The sequence below is a fragment of the Paramormyrops kingsleyae genome, chromosome 17 (assembly GCF_048594095.1).
Source record: "Paramormyrops kingsleyae isolate MSU_618 chromosome 17, PKINGS_0.4, whole genome shotgun sequence".
NCBI classification, from domain to species: Eukaryota; Metazoa; Chordata; class Actinopteri; order Osteoglossiformes; family Mormyridae; genus Paramormyrops; species Paramormyrops kingsleyae.
The window spans coordinates 24,592,956-24,606,233 of NC_132813.1; positions in this window are offsets into that span (position 1 = coordinate 24,592,956).

Consider the following 13,278-nt stretch of genomic DNA (forward strand, 5'->3'; position numbering starts at 1 on the left):
GAGCTGGATGCACGGACGTCATTGGTAGTGGCGACGTCACATGTTGCAGGGTGTGCTGGACATATTGATAGATTGAGGTCTCCAGGCAGCTCCCCCCAGGAGAAGTAGGGGAAATAAATGCAATTAGTCAAAGTAGGGGCGTCTATAGGCAGTGCTATAACGTAGTTGAGTGCAATATGAAGTGCAATGCTCCGGCAGATATGGCTATGGCAGCATAAGTAGGAGGGAGAGGCAGGTGGGAATGTAGGCATGGGGAGTCCCTGAAATGTCAGCACTCCAATCCCACAAGCAATTGTGAAGCTAGAGTGACAGCACTGTCAATTCAGTTTATCCAAAGCCAATGGCACCGATCCCCACCCAGCTCTACACCTCACACTATAGGTTTAACTGGGAGTGAGAAGCTAGCTAGAGCTAGAACTAGTGTCCCTATAAGCTAAACTAAATAGGTGTGTTTTTAGTCTAGACTTGAATATTGAGAGTGAGCCTGAAACCTGCATATCCGGTGGAAGACCGTTCCACAGCTGAGGAGCTCTATAGGAGAAAGCTCTGCAGCCTGCCGTAGCTCTTTCTACCCTAGGTACTAACAGATATCCCGCACCTTGAGATCGAAGCAAGCGTGGGGAATTGTATGTGGTCAGCAGATCACTAAGGTATTCTGGTGCAAGCCCATTCAGTGCTTTATAGGTTAACAGTAGTATTTTATAGTCAATCCGAGACTTAACTGGTAACCAATGAAGGGAGGATAAGACTGACCCTTAACATTACTGTTTCAAAAATCCTTATCTGAAGGTGTGGTACCTTCTGATTGGAAGCATGCCAACATAACGCCCATTTTCAAAAAAGGGGATAGAAGTAATTTGTCAAACTATAGGCCAATCAGTCTAACTTGTATAACTGGTAAAGTTATGGAGGCTATAATCAAAGAGAAAATGGTAGATTACCTGGACTCAAATAACATTTTGAGGGATAGCCAGCATGGATTTAGGAGAGGTAGATCCTGTTTAACAAATCTGTTGGAGTTTTTTGAGGAAGCTACTCAGGAAGTTGATGATAAGAAGCCCTATGATGTCATCTATTTAGATTTCCAAAAGGCTTTTGATGTTGTTCCCCACAAGAGGCTCTCACTTAAACTCAAAGCGACAGGTATTTTAGGAACTGTAGCGACTTGGATTGATAACTGGTTAACGGATAGGAAGCAGCGAGTAGTTATAAGAGGCTCGATGTCACAGTGGGCCTGCGTTCATAGTGGGGTACCGCAGGGTTCAATTTTAGGACCACTTTTGTTCCTTATTTAAATAAATGATATAGACACCAATATATACAGTAAACTGGTGAAATTTGCAGATGACACCAAGGTGGGTGGTGTAGCAGATACTGAACTAGCGGCTCAGCAGCTACAGCGGGATCTTAATTTAATTAGTGACTGGGCTGACACCTGGCAGATGAAATTTAACATAGACAAATGTAAGGTACTCCATGTAGGGAGCAGAAATATAAAGTACAGGTATTTTATGGGACCTACTGAAATAAAGGTAGCTGATTATGAGAAAGACCTTGGTGTGTATGTTGATGCTTCCATGTCTCATTCTCGCCAGTGCGGGGAAGCAATAAAAAAGGCCAATAGGATGTTGGGGTATATCTCCAGGTGTGTGGAGTTTAAGTCAAGGGAGGTAATGCTAAGATTATACAATTCCTTGGTGAGACCTCACCTAGAATATTGTGTACAGGTTTGGTCACCATATCTTAAAAAGGACATAGCGGCCTTAGAAAAGGTGCAGCGTAGGGCCACAAGAATGATTCCTGGTCTTAGAGGAATGTCATACGAGGAAAGGTTATTTGAGCTAAATCTGTTCAGCCTCAAGCAAAGGAGACTGAGGGGGGGCATGATCCAGGTCTATAAGATTCTAACAGGTTTGGATGCTGTTCAACCGAATAGTTACTTCAGCATTAGTTCAAATACAAGAACTCGTGGCCATAGGTGGAAATTAGCGGGAGAACATTTCAAACTGGATTTAAGGAAGCACTTCTTTACACAGCGTGTAGTCAGAGTATGGAATAGTCTTCCTGATAACGTAGTGCAAGCTGAATCCTTGGGTTCCTTTAAATCAGAGCTAGATAAGATTTTAACAACTCTGAGCTATTAGTTAAGTTCTCCCCAAGCGAGCTCGATGGGCCGAATGGCCTCCTCTCGTTTGTATATTTCTTATGTTCTTATGTTCTTATGGTGTGATATGATCAAATTTTTTAGTGTTTGTGAGAACTCTGGCTGCTGCATTTTGTACCAGCTGAAGTTTATTTAAGGAACCAGACGGGCAACCAGAAAGGAGGGCATTACAGTAGTCTAGTCTGGTAGTTACGAAGGCATGTATTAATTTTTCTGCATCACGAAGTGAGAGCATCTTACGAAGCTTGGCTATGTTTCGTAGATGATAAAACGCAGTTCTAGTAATACTTCTTATGTGAGCATCAAAACATAGATCTGAATCTACTAGAAGACCAAGATTTCTAACCACTGTGTTAGGTTGTGTAGGAAGGCCACTAATGCTGAGGTGGTGAAACTTATTTCTTGCAGCCTTGGGACCAATCACCAGTACTTCTGTTTTTTCTGTGTTTAACATTAGAATTTTTTTTGCCATCCAGCAATCTTCTAACCGAGATAGGAGTGATGTATCATCAGGGTTAACAGATATATATAACTGTGTATCATCTTCATAACAATGAAACCCAACACCATGATTTCTAATAATGTTACCAAGCGGTAGCATGTATAGGGTAAATAGTAGTGGGCCAAGTACTGATCCCTGTGGGACACCGTATGTGACTTTGGTGGCCTTGGATGATTAGTTGTTCACATGTGCATACTGATAGCGATCAGTTAAATATGAGCGGAACCAAGAGAGTGCTGTCCCTGTAATGCCAACCACACCTTCTAACCGGTCCAAGAGGATATTATGGTCCACAGTATCAAATGCTGCAGTTAAATCTAGTAATACCAACAGCGATGTCAAGCCACGGTCAGAAGCCATAAGTAAATCATTCATTACTTTGACTAGAGCAGTTTCTGTGCTATGGTTTGGTCTAAAGTCAGACTGATATAATTCATTAGTATTATTTTTTTGTAGGAAAGAAGACAACTGACGAACTACAACCTTTTCCATGATCTTTGAAATGAAAGGAAGATTTGAGATCGGTCTATAGTTTCCTAAAACACTAGGTTCAAGATTTGGTTTCTTTAGAACGGGTCTAATAACAGCCATTTTAAAAGGTTTTGGAACATATCCAAGCTTAAGAGATGAGTTTAACACATTTAACAGGATATTGCTAATCTGTGGTGCGATTTCCTTGAAAAATTTTGTAGGAATTGGGTCTATGAGGCTTGTCGAGGATTTACAGGTGGAAATTATGCTCAGGAGTTCTGGGTGTTTTATAGGAATGAAAGATTCAAATGTCTCATTATTGATAGGCATAAGACTAGCAGGAGTCTGGCAGTCATAGGTAGCTAAGGACGTGCACTCGATGGTCTGTCTAATCTTAGTTATTTTACCATTAAAGAATGTAATAAAGTCATTACTCTTAAGAGATTGTGGGACTTGCGAGTTTAATGGAGAATTCTGTGTTAACCTAGCCACGGATTCAAATAGGAATTTTGGATTGTTTTTGTTCCCGTCTATTAATCTGGAGAGATACACAGACCTAGCAGTCACTAGTGCTTGTTTGTATTAGACAGGCTCTCTTTCCATGCAGATTTGAAAACTTCTAGTTTAGTTGAGCGCCATTTGCGCTCTAGCTTGCGTGATGCCTGTTTGAGTTCACGTGTATGATCAGAGTACCAGGGGGCAGGTTTCTTATCTCTATGCTTTATCTTCTTAAGTGGAGCTACAAGATCTAGTGTGCTACGAAGGGATTTATCCATGTTTGCAGTCGCCTGTTCAAGTTCATTTATACACGATGCTTCAGATGTAAGGCCGAAGGACTGTGGAAGTTGTTTCATAAATGTTGTTGTAGTTAGTGAGGCAATGGAACGTCTGATTCTGTACTTTGGAGCTGTGGTCAATGGGAGGCTATACTGGATTTCAAACGTTAACAAGTAATGATCTGAGAGCAGAGGACTCTGAGGCATAATAGATACATGTTCCACCAAGATGCCATGACTAATAATCAAATCAAGGGTATGGTTACAGGCATGAGTAGGCCCGACTACATTCTGACATACACCTAGAGAGTCAAGAATAGCTGTAAACGCTATTTTTAAAGGATCACTATCTTTCTCTATATGAATGTTAAAATCACCCACAATAACAGCTTTGTCAGTACTGACCACCAGGTTAGTTAAAAAATCAGCAAACTCCTTAAGAAAATTACTGTACGGCCCAGGTGGTCTATAAACAATAACAATGGTGATTTGAGGTGAAGAGCAAGAAAGAGATGAGCCAGCAAGACTAAGAACAAGAGTTTCAAATGTGCTGAAACTCAGACCACATTTCTCAGTCACTCCTAGGCTGGATTGAAAAATTGTAGCAATTGAAAAACACCACCACCTTTGCGATTTGGTCGAGGGTTATGCTTGTAACTGTATTAAGCTGGAGTAGATTCATTTAGTGCCATGAATTCATTTGGTTTAAGCCAGGTCTCCGTGAGGCAGATGGCACCAAGACTAAAATCAGTAATTATTTAATTTATTAATAGTGCCTTAGGAGCCAGTGATCTTACATTCATAAGTCCAAGTTTAAGTTTAAGCCCTGCATCACAGTTGTTTTCTAGTAACGGATTCATTGTAATTTTTATTAAGTTACTATGGCACACACTACGGTGGAATCGGCTTTCATGATTAAAAATGCGGGGAACAGACACAGTCTTAATAAAATGAACCCTAGGTGACGACTCTAGGCGACTAGCAGGCGGTCGGTTATGCCGGTTTGCCTGCCGCCTGGGCTTGGCTCTAGTTAGTCAGCGATTTGTCTGGAGACTATGAGCTATGCTTTTAGACAAGAGGTCAGCACCAGCCCGCGAGGGGTGAATACCGTCCCTCTTCAAAAGCCCAGGCCTACCCCAAAACATCCGCCAGTTGTCTATATAACCCACACCATTTATCGGGCACCATTCCGATAGCCAGCGATGTAGCGCCGATAATCTGCTGTACATTTCATCGCCACGTCTAGCAGGGATGGGGCCAGAGCACGTTACTGACACACACATCTTCTTCGCAAGGTTGCACACCTCTATAAAATTTGACTTCGTGATCTCTGATTGCCTCAATCGGACATCATTAGTGCCGACGTGGATAATAATCTTAGAGTATTTACGTTTACTTTTAGCCAGCACTTTTAAGTTTGGCGAGATGTCGGTCGCTCTGGCACTAGGGAGACAATTAACTATGGTCGCTGGAGTCGCTACTCTCACGTTTCTTAGAATAGAGTCACCTATTACTAGAGCACTTTCAATAGGTGTCTCAGCGGGAGTTTCACTGAGTGGGGAGAATTTGTTGGAAACGTGAATGGGCGAATGGTGCCGATTTACGACTATGCCGCCGGGTCGTCACCCACTCGCCTTGCTGCGAAGGCTCTGCTGCCGGAGTGGGTTGAGACGGAATACCTATGGCGGACATATCCGGAGCCGCTAACACTGAATCAATAAAACTCTCTGTTTCCTGAATGTCCCGTAACGTCCGGATACGTCCCTCTAAAACTACAATCTTCTCCGTCAGCCTAGCGACTAACTAACACTTCTCACAGATAAACGTACCACTAATAACCGGAGAAGAATAACTAAACATATTGCACTCAGAACACGGAACAGGAGACATGGTGTTGCACTTACATGAAACGGGAAGTTCTAAAGCTGGAAGCACCTTTTTGATTGAATGGAGACCGTGGGTCGGTGCTTGCGAAGGTGATTAATCCGTAGGGGTTTGGAGAATTATCAGAAGACTATTAAGCTTGTAAGGATTTTTTTCAGATGACTTAATTCTAATTATTATTTAGGTGATATCTATAGTTTTAAAGTTCGCACGGTAGCAACCAGTTTCACTCACGCAGGAAACAGCAGAAATGACGTCAGCCCATCTAGAGTAAATGTCAAACATGTGGTTGTCACGTAGACGGAAGGTACTTGATTTCTGTTGAGACATTCAAATGGTAGAGTCAGAATTTGGCGTAAACAGAATGAGAACATGGATCCATCATGCCTTGTTACCACTGTGCAGGCTGGTGGTGGTGGTGTAATGGTGTGGGGGATGTTTTCTTGGCACACTTTAGGCCCCTTAGTGCCAATTGGGCATCGTTTAAATGCCACAGCCTACCTGAGCATTGTTTCTGACCATGTCCATCCCTTTATGACCACCATGTACCCATCCTCTGATGGCTACTTCCAGCAGGATAATGCACCATGTCACAAAGCTCGAATCATTTAAAATTGGTTTCTTGAACATGACAATGAGTTCACTGTACTAAAATGGCCCCCACAGTCACCAGATCTCAACCCAATAGAGCATCTTTGGGATGTGGTGGAATGGGAGCTTTGTGCCCTGGATGTGCATCCCACAAATCTCCATCAACTGCAAGATGCTATCCTATCAATATGGGCCAACATTTCTAAAGAATGCTTTCAGCACCTTGTTGAATCAATGCCACGTAGAATTAAGGCAGTTCTGAAGGCGAAAGGGGGTCAAACACCGTATTAGTATGGTGTTCCTAATAATCCTTTAGGTGAGTGTATAATGTCAGTGTCATTGGTCTGAAATCATTAAGAGTATCCCTTTGTAGGCAGACGATTTGAGTTTTCCAGGAAGCAACACCTCATAGAGCAAGTCCAAGGTCCTGTCTTTCATTACCACATATATGTATTACACCAAAGATCTATGAATCTGTGTATTAGATCACATGCTTTGGCCTATGGTGATGATGTGATTTGAGAACTCCAGGGACAGGTAGTATGACCACAAACTCACAGCAATCAGTTCAATATCCAGGAAGTCGCTTTACTCACCTTCTGACTTTTTTGTTGGCAAGGAAGGGCTGGAAGCACTTTAGTGCAATCCAGCATAATACGAGAGTACACAGCTAGTCTGTCTTGTTCAGAGGAAAGGGAGATGTTGGACAGAGCTGCCAGCTGCAGCTTCAGTTTGGTTCTCATGTGATGTTGCTTCACCCTTATCCGAATAATTGCCTTCTCACCTCTATCAACATTCTCTGATATGTCAGCATGTTAATTTGTTGGACCAGTAGAGATGAGACATGCGGTGAAAAGTGATTTATAGTTTCTCTCAGGGCAATATCTACTTTTTCCCATCACAATCAAGAACAGCGTTGCAAACTCTTTTTCTCTGGCTGAAGCTGAGCTATCAGCCTACTATGTAGCCATATTAAGCAGGCTGTAGCCATATCTGATGGCAGCATTTAAGGAGTCTGATAAAAACTCTATTTTCACTGTGAATTTTCATGATGAAAGGTAAGGGAAGCATCATCTGGTTGTGATAGTATATTTTACATTATTAACTGCACTAAAGCTAATCCCAGATAGGGATCAGCTGACAGATGGTGATGCTATATTGGGACCATGACATCAGCCCTTTATCCTCATGCATAAACATTGTCAAGTTCTGTCACCAAGTGAACGAATCTTTTGAATAATGAACGGTTTTCTCTGCTTTCAAGATAATCTAAAACATTTCCAGACAGTCTCCGTGTTAATGTTGCCAAAATAATTGTGCGCAGCATTTAAACCTAGGGCTTTTTTAATAACCAAAGGAAAGTGTTTTCAGATGACGTAAAAGAGGCACCATAAAAACCAAAACTATGGACTTATAAGTTTCTTGATTTATACAAAAGGATACGTGTTGCATATGACTGGCCATAAAGTAATATTTTTTAATATATTAATGGTAGTTATGACATTATTGGCTGCTAAACCAGCCAATAATGTAATAACCAGCCAGTAATGTGCCAACTTATAAAAGTTATTACATTTCTGATTCAGAAATTCTATTACATTATTGGTAAGTTATTACATTATCAACTCTCATTACATTAAGAATGGAAAATATGATTAAGTTACTGGCAGTTATTACATAATTGGCTGCTACACTTGGATGCTTGAGTGAACATTTCCTGTGGTATTTCTGTTGGGATGCCATCTAGCCCCTGGGCCTCCTTTTCAGCACTGGTTTAATCTGACGTCTTTCAGGTCAAATACTGAACATTCTTCCATGTATGTGACCTCATTAGATATGCTTTGAATGTCAATGTATTTTCTATACAGAACTTTCCAAAATGAATGACTTCAGGCCAGTGGCGCTCACTTCAGTTGCCACGAAGTGCCTGGAAAAAACTGGTGTTAAGTTCTATAAACTCTGTCATCCTAGACACAGTCGACCCTCTGCAGTTTGCCTACCGCCCAAACAGATCAGTGGATGATGCGGTTGCTCTGGTGCTTTATTACACACTGCAAGACTTGGACTCAAACGGAACATATGCGCGCATGCTCTTCTTAGATTACAGTTCTGCTTTTAATACAATCAGGCCAATGAAGCTGATTGCTAAGCTGGCAGACCTGAGAGTACCAACACCCACCTGTAACTGGATATTGGACTTCCTTACAGACAGACCACTGGTGGTGAGGATGGGAAATAAGGTCTCGGCTGAGCTCACAGTCAGCACAGGAAGCCCTCAAGGCTACTGCCTCAGCCCAAAACTTTTCTCACAATACACATATGATTATCTCAAATCAGGACAGCAATATAATAATCAAATATGCGGATGACACAACTATTCTTGGCCTCATCAAGAATGGGGACGAGTCGTCTTACAGGGAATTTGTGAACGGAATCATTGTCTATGGTGAGGACAATGACCTTGTACTTAACATAGATAAAACCAAGGAACTGATTCTGGACTTCAGGAGGAGGGCACCTCCCCTGCATCCTCTTACCATCAAGGGGATTAATGTGCAGCAGACTGACAACTACAAGTTTCTAGTTCTTCACATCTCTGAAAACCTAAGCTGGGCTAAAAACACTGTGGCAACTGTGAAAAAGGCACAGCAGCAGCTGTACTACATCAGGCTGCTGAAGAAGGCCAGACTCAGACGTCAACCCCTCACACAGGCCTATAGAGGACTCGTTGAAAGTATCCTTACCAGTAGCATCACTGTATGGTTTGGAAATACCACTCAGGCTGAGAGGAAATCTCTTCAACGAGTTGTAAAAACTGCAGAGAGGATCATAGGCTCCGACCTCCCCTCTTTGGACACATTATATACACAGCGCTGTAGGAGGAAAGCTCAGGGCATACTCAGTGATCAACATCGCCAAGCATTCTGCCTGTTCAGGAGGAAGAGCTTAGGATACAACCTAAGACACCACAGGTCAGAGAGCATCACCACCTACAAAGCACGATTCTACAACAGTGAAGAATTTATGCCTCTACTGCCTACAAGACAATTACCTCCACCACCGGCAACTACCCTCCAACCTGCCTGCCCTTGGCTCAACATGATGCCTCGCCATCCTTCCCTGCAGCTGTGCCTCTATTAATCCTGCCATCGTGCATCAAGCACCACGTGCCTGCACCGGTCGGCCGCTGCATTGAGACATATATTTCAACCCCTGTATTAGCTTAGTCATTTCATCTTGTTTGTTTGACTCATCTGCCGGCCCCTGGAGGATGGGCTCCCCCTTTGGGTCTGGTTCCTCCCAAGGTTTCTTCCTCTTAGGGAGTTTTTCCTTGCCACCGTTGCCTTTGGCTTACTCATTGGGGGGTCCTTACGAGGCAGAAATGTAAAGCGCATTGAGACAATGTAATGTTGTGATAATGCGCTATATAAATAAAATTGAATTGAATTGAATACAACAGCTTTTTCCCAGCCACAGTTAGACTGATGGCTAAGGATATTAACGTGGGTAAGAAATACAGCACCCCCCACTTCCCCCATGGACATTACCTGGACAGTTAGCACTCCAAAGAGGCAATCAGACACATCAGAGTACTACAACTTCACTTTCATTCTGTGTCTTCCTCTTAGTTAGTCAAATAACTCTTTCAGTACAATAGGCTAACAAATATGTGCAATATTCCACTTTTGTGTACAATATGCTGCCTTAATATTATTTCTGTGAAATAATTCACTCATCCACCCAGGCCATGCACTCTGTGTCCTGTATCTGCATCTGTACACAGTGAGTAGATATCTATCTATCCATCCATCCATCCATCCATCCTCATGGGGAAATTCTCTTTTCGCCTACCCCATCTTGCTCTCCATGATACACAGACACATATATAGATGAGAGCAAGCTTGGCAGTGAAGGGCAGCCACCTGCAGTGGTGCCCATGCAGCTGGGGGTTAAGGTCTGTGCTCAAGGGCTCACAGACTTGCCTAATTTGCCAAATGCAGGGTCAAACTGGTCGACCTTCTGAACACAGGTACAGAGGCTTGTTAACACTCCTTATTACACGGCTCTCTGGAATGCTTGATTCTGATTGGTCAGTTGAGACATTTGCAGGTTCGTTCTTTTCAAATAATAACCGCTCCAAAGTAATAACGCATAGCCGGTACTACTTGTATGTTTAAAATCCCTCCGCGCCAACAAAGATTACCGTTTAAAAATGTTAATTTAAAACAAATATGCCAATAAAATGTTTCAAATTCATGTCCAGTTTTTTTTCTTTATGTGGCAAGTAGCCGTGTAATAAGCGGGATAATGTACAGGCAGCCGGTAGTTATCGCGAAATAAGCCCCTTCAGTGTGATACAAGACCCTCCGCTTCGCGTCGGGTCCTGATCACACTGTCGGGGCTTATTTCTGCGATAACTACCGGCTGCCTGTACATTATCCCTTACATATGACCATGGAAGAGAGAGCCACATGCTGCCCCCTTCTATGTATTCTTTTCATCTTTGCTTGACTGGTAACACTTTACTTGAGGGGGCACAAATAGCGTGGTATTATGGTCCTTATTTATGTATTAATTAACCACAAACTAAGTCTTAGATACCAATGTTATGTTCAATCATCACTAATGAATCGTGATGCATCTTCTGTCCTAAGCAGTTACTATACTTGCTACTATATCGAATTCTGTAAATCACTGTGAACTACTGAAGGAACTAATGAACAAAGTACTAAGGAACTAAAGAAACAAGTAATGAATTAATGAATAACAAGTGAAATACTGATCTTGTGTGTTCATCATTAACGAATCATGACGTATCTTTTATCTAAAGTAGTTACTCTATCCGATCATGACTTGTACTTCAGTTTTTGTGCCCCCCAAGTAAAGTATTACCGCTTGATCTTTGTTTCATCAGTTATTGTTCATAATTTGATGTCTCTCAGCATACACACTCAAGGAGCTTCTCTTTAAAATCATGAAGCTTCTGAGATGTTTGGGAGATGTTGTTATAATATTTATCTTATATTTATTTATTTATTTGTATCTTTCCTGATAGATTTCTGGGGTCTCATTTATTAAAGTGTACTTAAAACTATTCCTAAATGTGTGCAAATCATCAGTACACCCAGGCAAATTGTGATTTATCACTTGTTCGTACGACACCTGTCACATCTCGCGGAACACAAACCAGGGAAGCAGGTGAAGGACAACCGAATAGGGGTAAAATATAAGGATTTAATGGGGAAACGCAGGGGCATAACAAGGGAGACACTACACGACAAGGCACGACACTGCAATGACTGAACTAGGGAAACAGACTCTGACGTGGACTAAATACATCGAACTAGGGGTGCACCGATTGCAGTTTTCTGGCCGATCAACGATCACCGATCCTTAGGCAACCTTACCTGCCGATCTCGATTTTTTTTTGCCGATCTTGTTTCTTTCATAACTAAAAGACAGTTACTTCAATGTTTCCATTTTTATTGAGTAAATTGATATGAATACTCACAAAACATGAGGTAGTGTCCTCAAATATAAATGAACATATAAATGAGCATTGCTGTTTGAACTACAAAATCATATTTTTTCTTCCAGACTTTAATTTCTCTAATTTTGTAAAAAAAAAAATATATATATAGCTGTTATGACACACTTGTCCAAAAAATAGGGAGGGAGGCAGCCTGCACTGCACCTCTCTCGGGAATGGGAGAAAAGGCTGATTTAACCCTCTGGGGCCTAGGGGTAGGAAACACACTTTCACTGACTGGGGCATGATCACACATTTCATCACACTTAATTCATGGCAAATAAATTATTTCTTATATATTTGTTTTGCCATTACACTCATCTTTATTTTAATATATATTGTAAATATGTCAGATTTTTGTTAAGTTTGAAATTTGACATCAAAGTATAGACATTGCAAAATGCAGTTTGGAACACTTGAAGAAACATTATAAAAGTACATAGTAAGCAATGCTGGCAGTTTGTTTTGTATGGAGGGCTAAGAGTGCCAAAATTAAATAAATAAATACACCAATAATTAATTAATTAAATGTGCCATGAATTGTTTAAAATGGGAAATATAAAGATAAATTATTACTTAAATGTGTCATGAATTATTTAAAATGGGAAATAAAAATATCGTTAATTAAATGTGCCATGAATTATATCTACCATTAGAAATAAAATCATTATTAATTAATTACATGTGTCATTTACAATTATTTCACTATTTATTTAATTTTGGCACTTTTACCACATCATGAATTAATTTTATCTGTCAGTGTGACCCATCAAAGTCAGTAGGCGGGTCACTGCGGGTCGTCAACCGAGAGTAACATCTGATTGGTTACCCTGCACAGCAAGTCAAAAGAAATAGATCCCAGATAATGGATCGGTACGGGACCCGTCAACATACTCCGAGACAATAGATGGCAGTATTTGTTTTTACATTGCTACCTATAATAATCAAGAAGAAGAAGAATTTCGCAACGGCCTTAATTGAGCGATATAGGTAGGGGTGTCACTACCGAAAATGTAACTTCCGCTACTACGCATGCGCACGCTTGCGACTTCTGGAAGAAGGCGTGCTATTTTTATGGCATCGCGTCACATTTCATCCACTGTTGATTTTTTATGATAATGTCGACAGCGAGAGAAAAGAGAATTAACCGGATAATGATGGAGTCCTTCGACTTTAAAAGATTTTATTTCGCATAGGCCTTTAATGCCTAATGTGCTTCAGAAGGAGCGACGTAAAATACAGGGTATGGCCATCAATTTTAGTCAAAGGTGACATTACTTTAATGTTACCATTATGTACTACTCCCAGTTCGATGTGCTGTGAAGTTATTTAAACTAAGCCTGCTTTTTGCTCCTTAGTC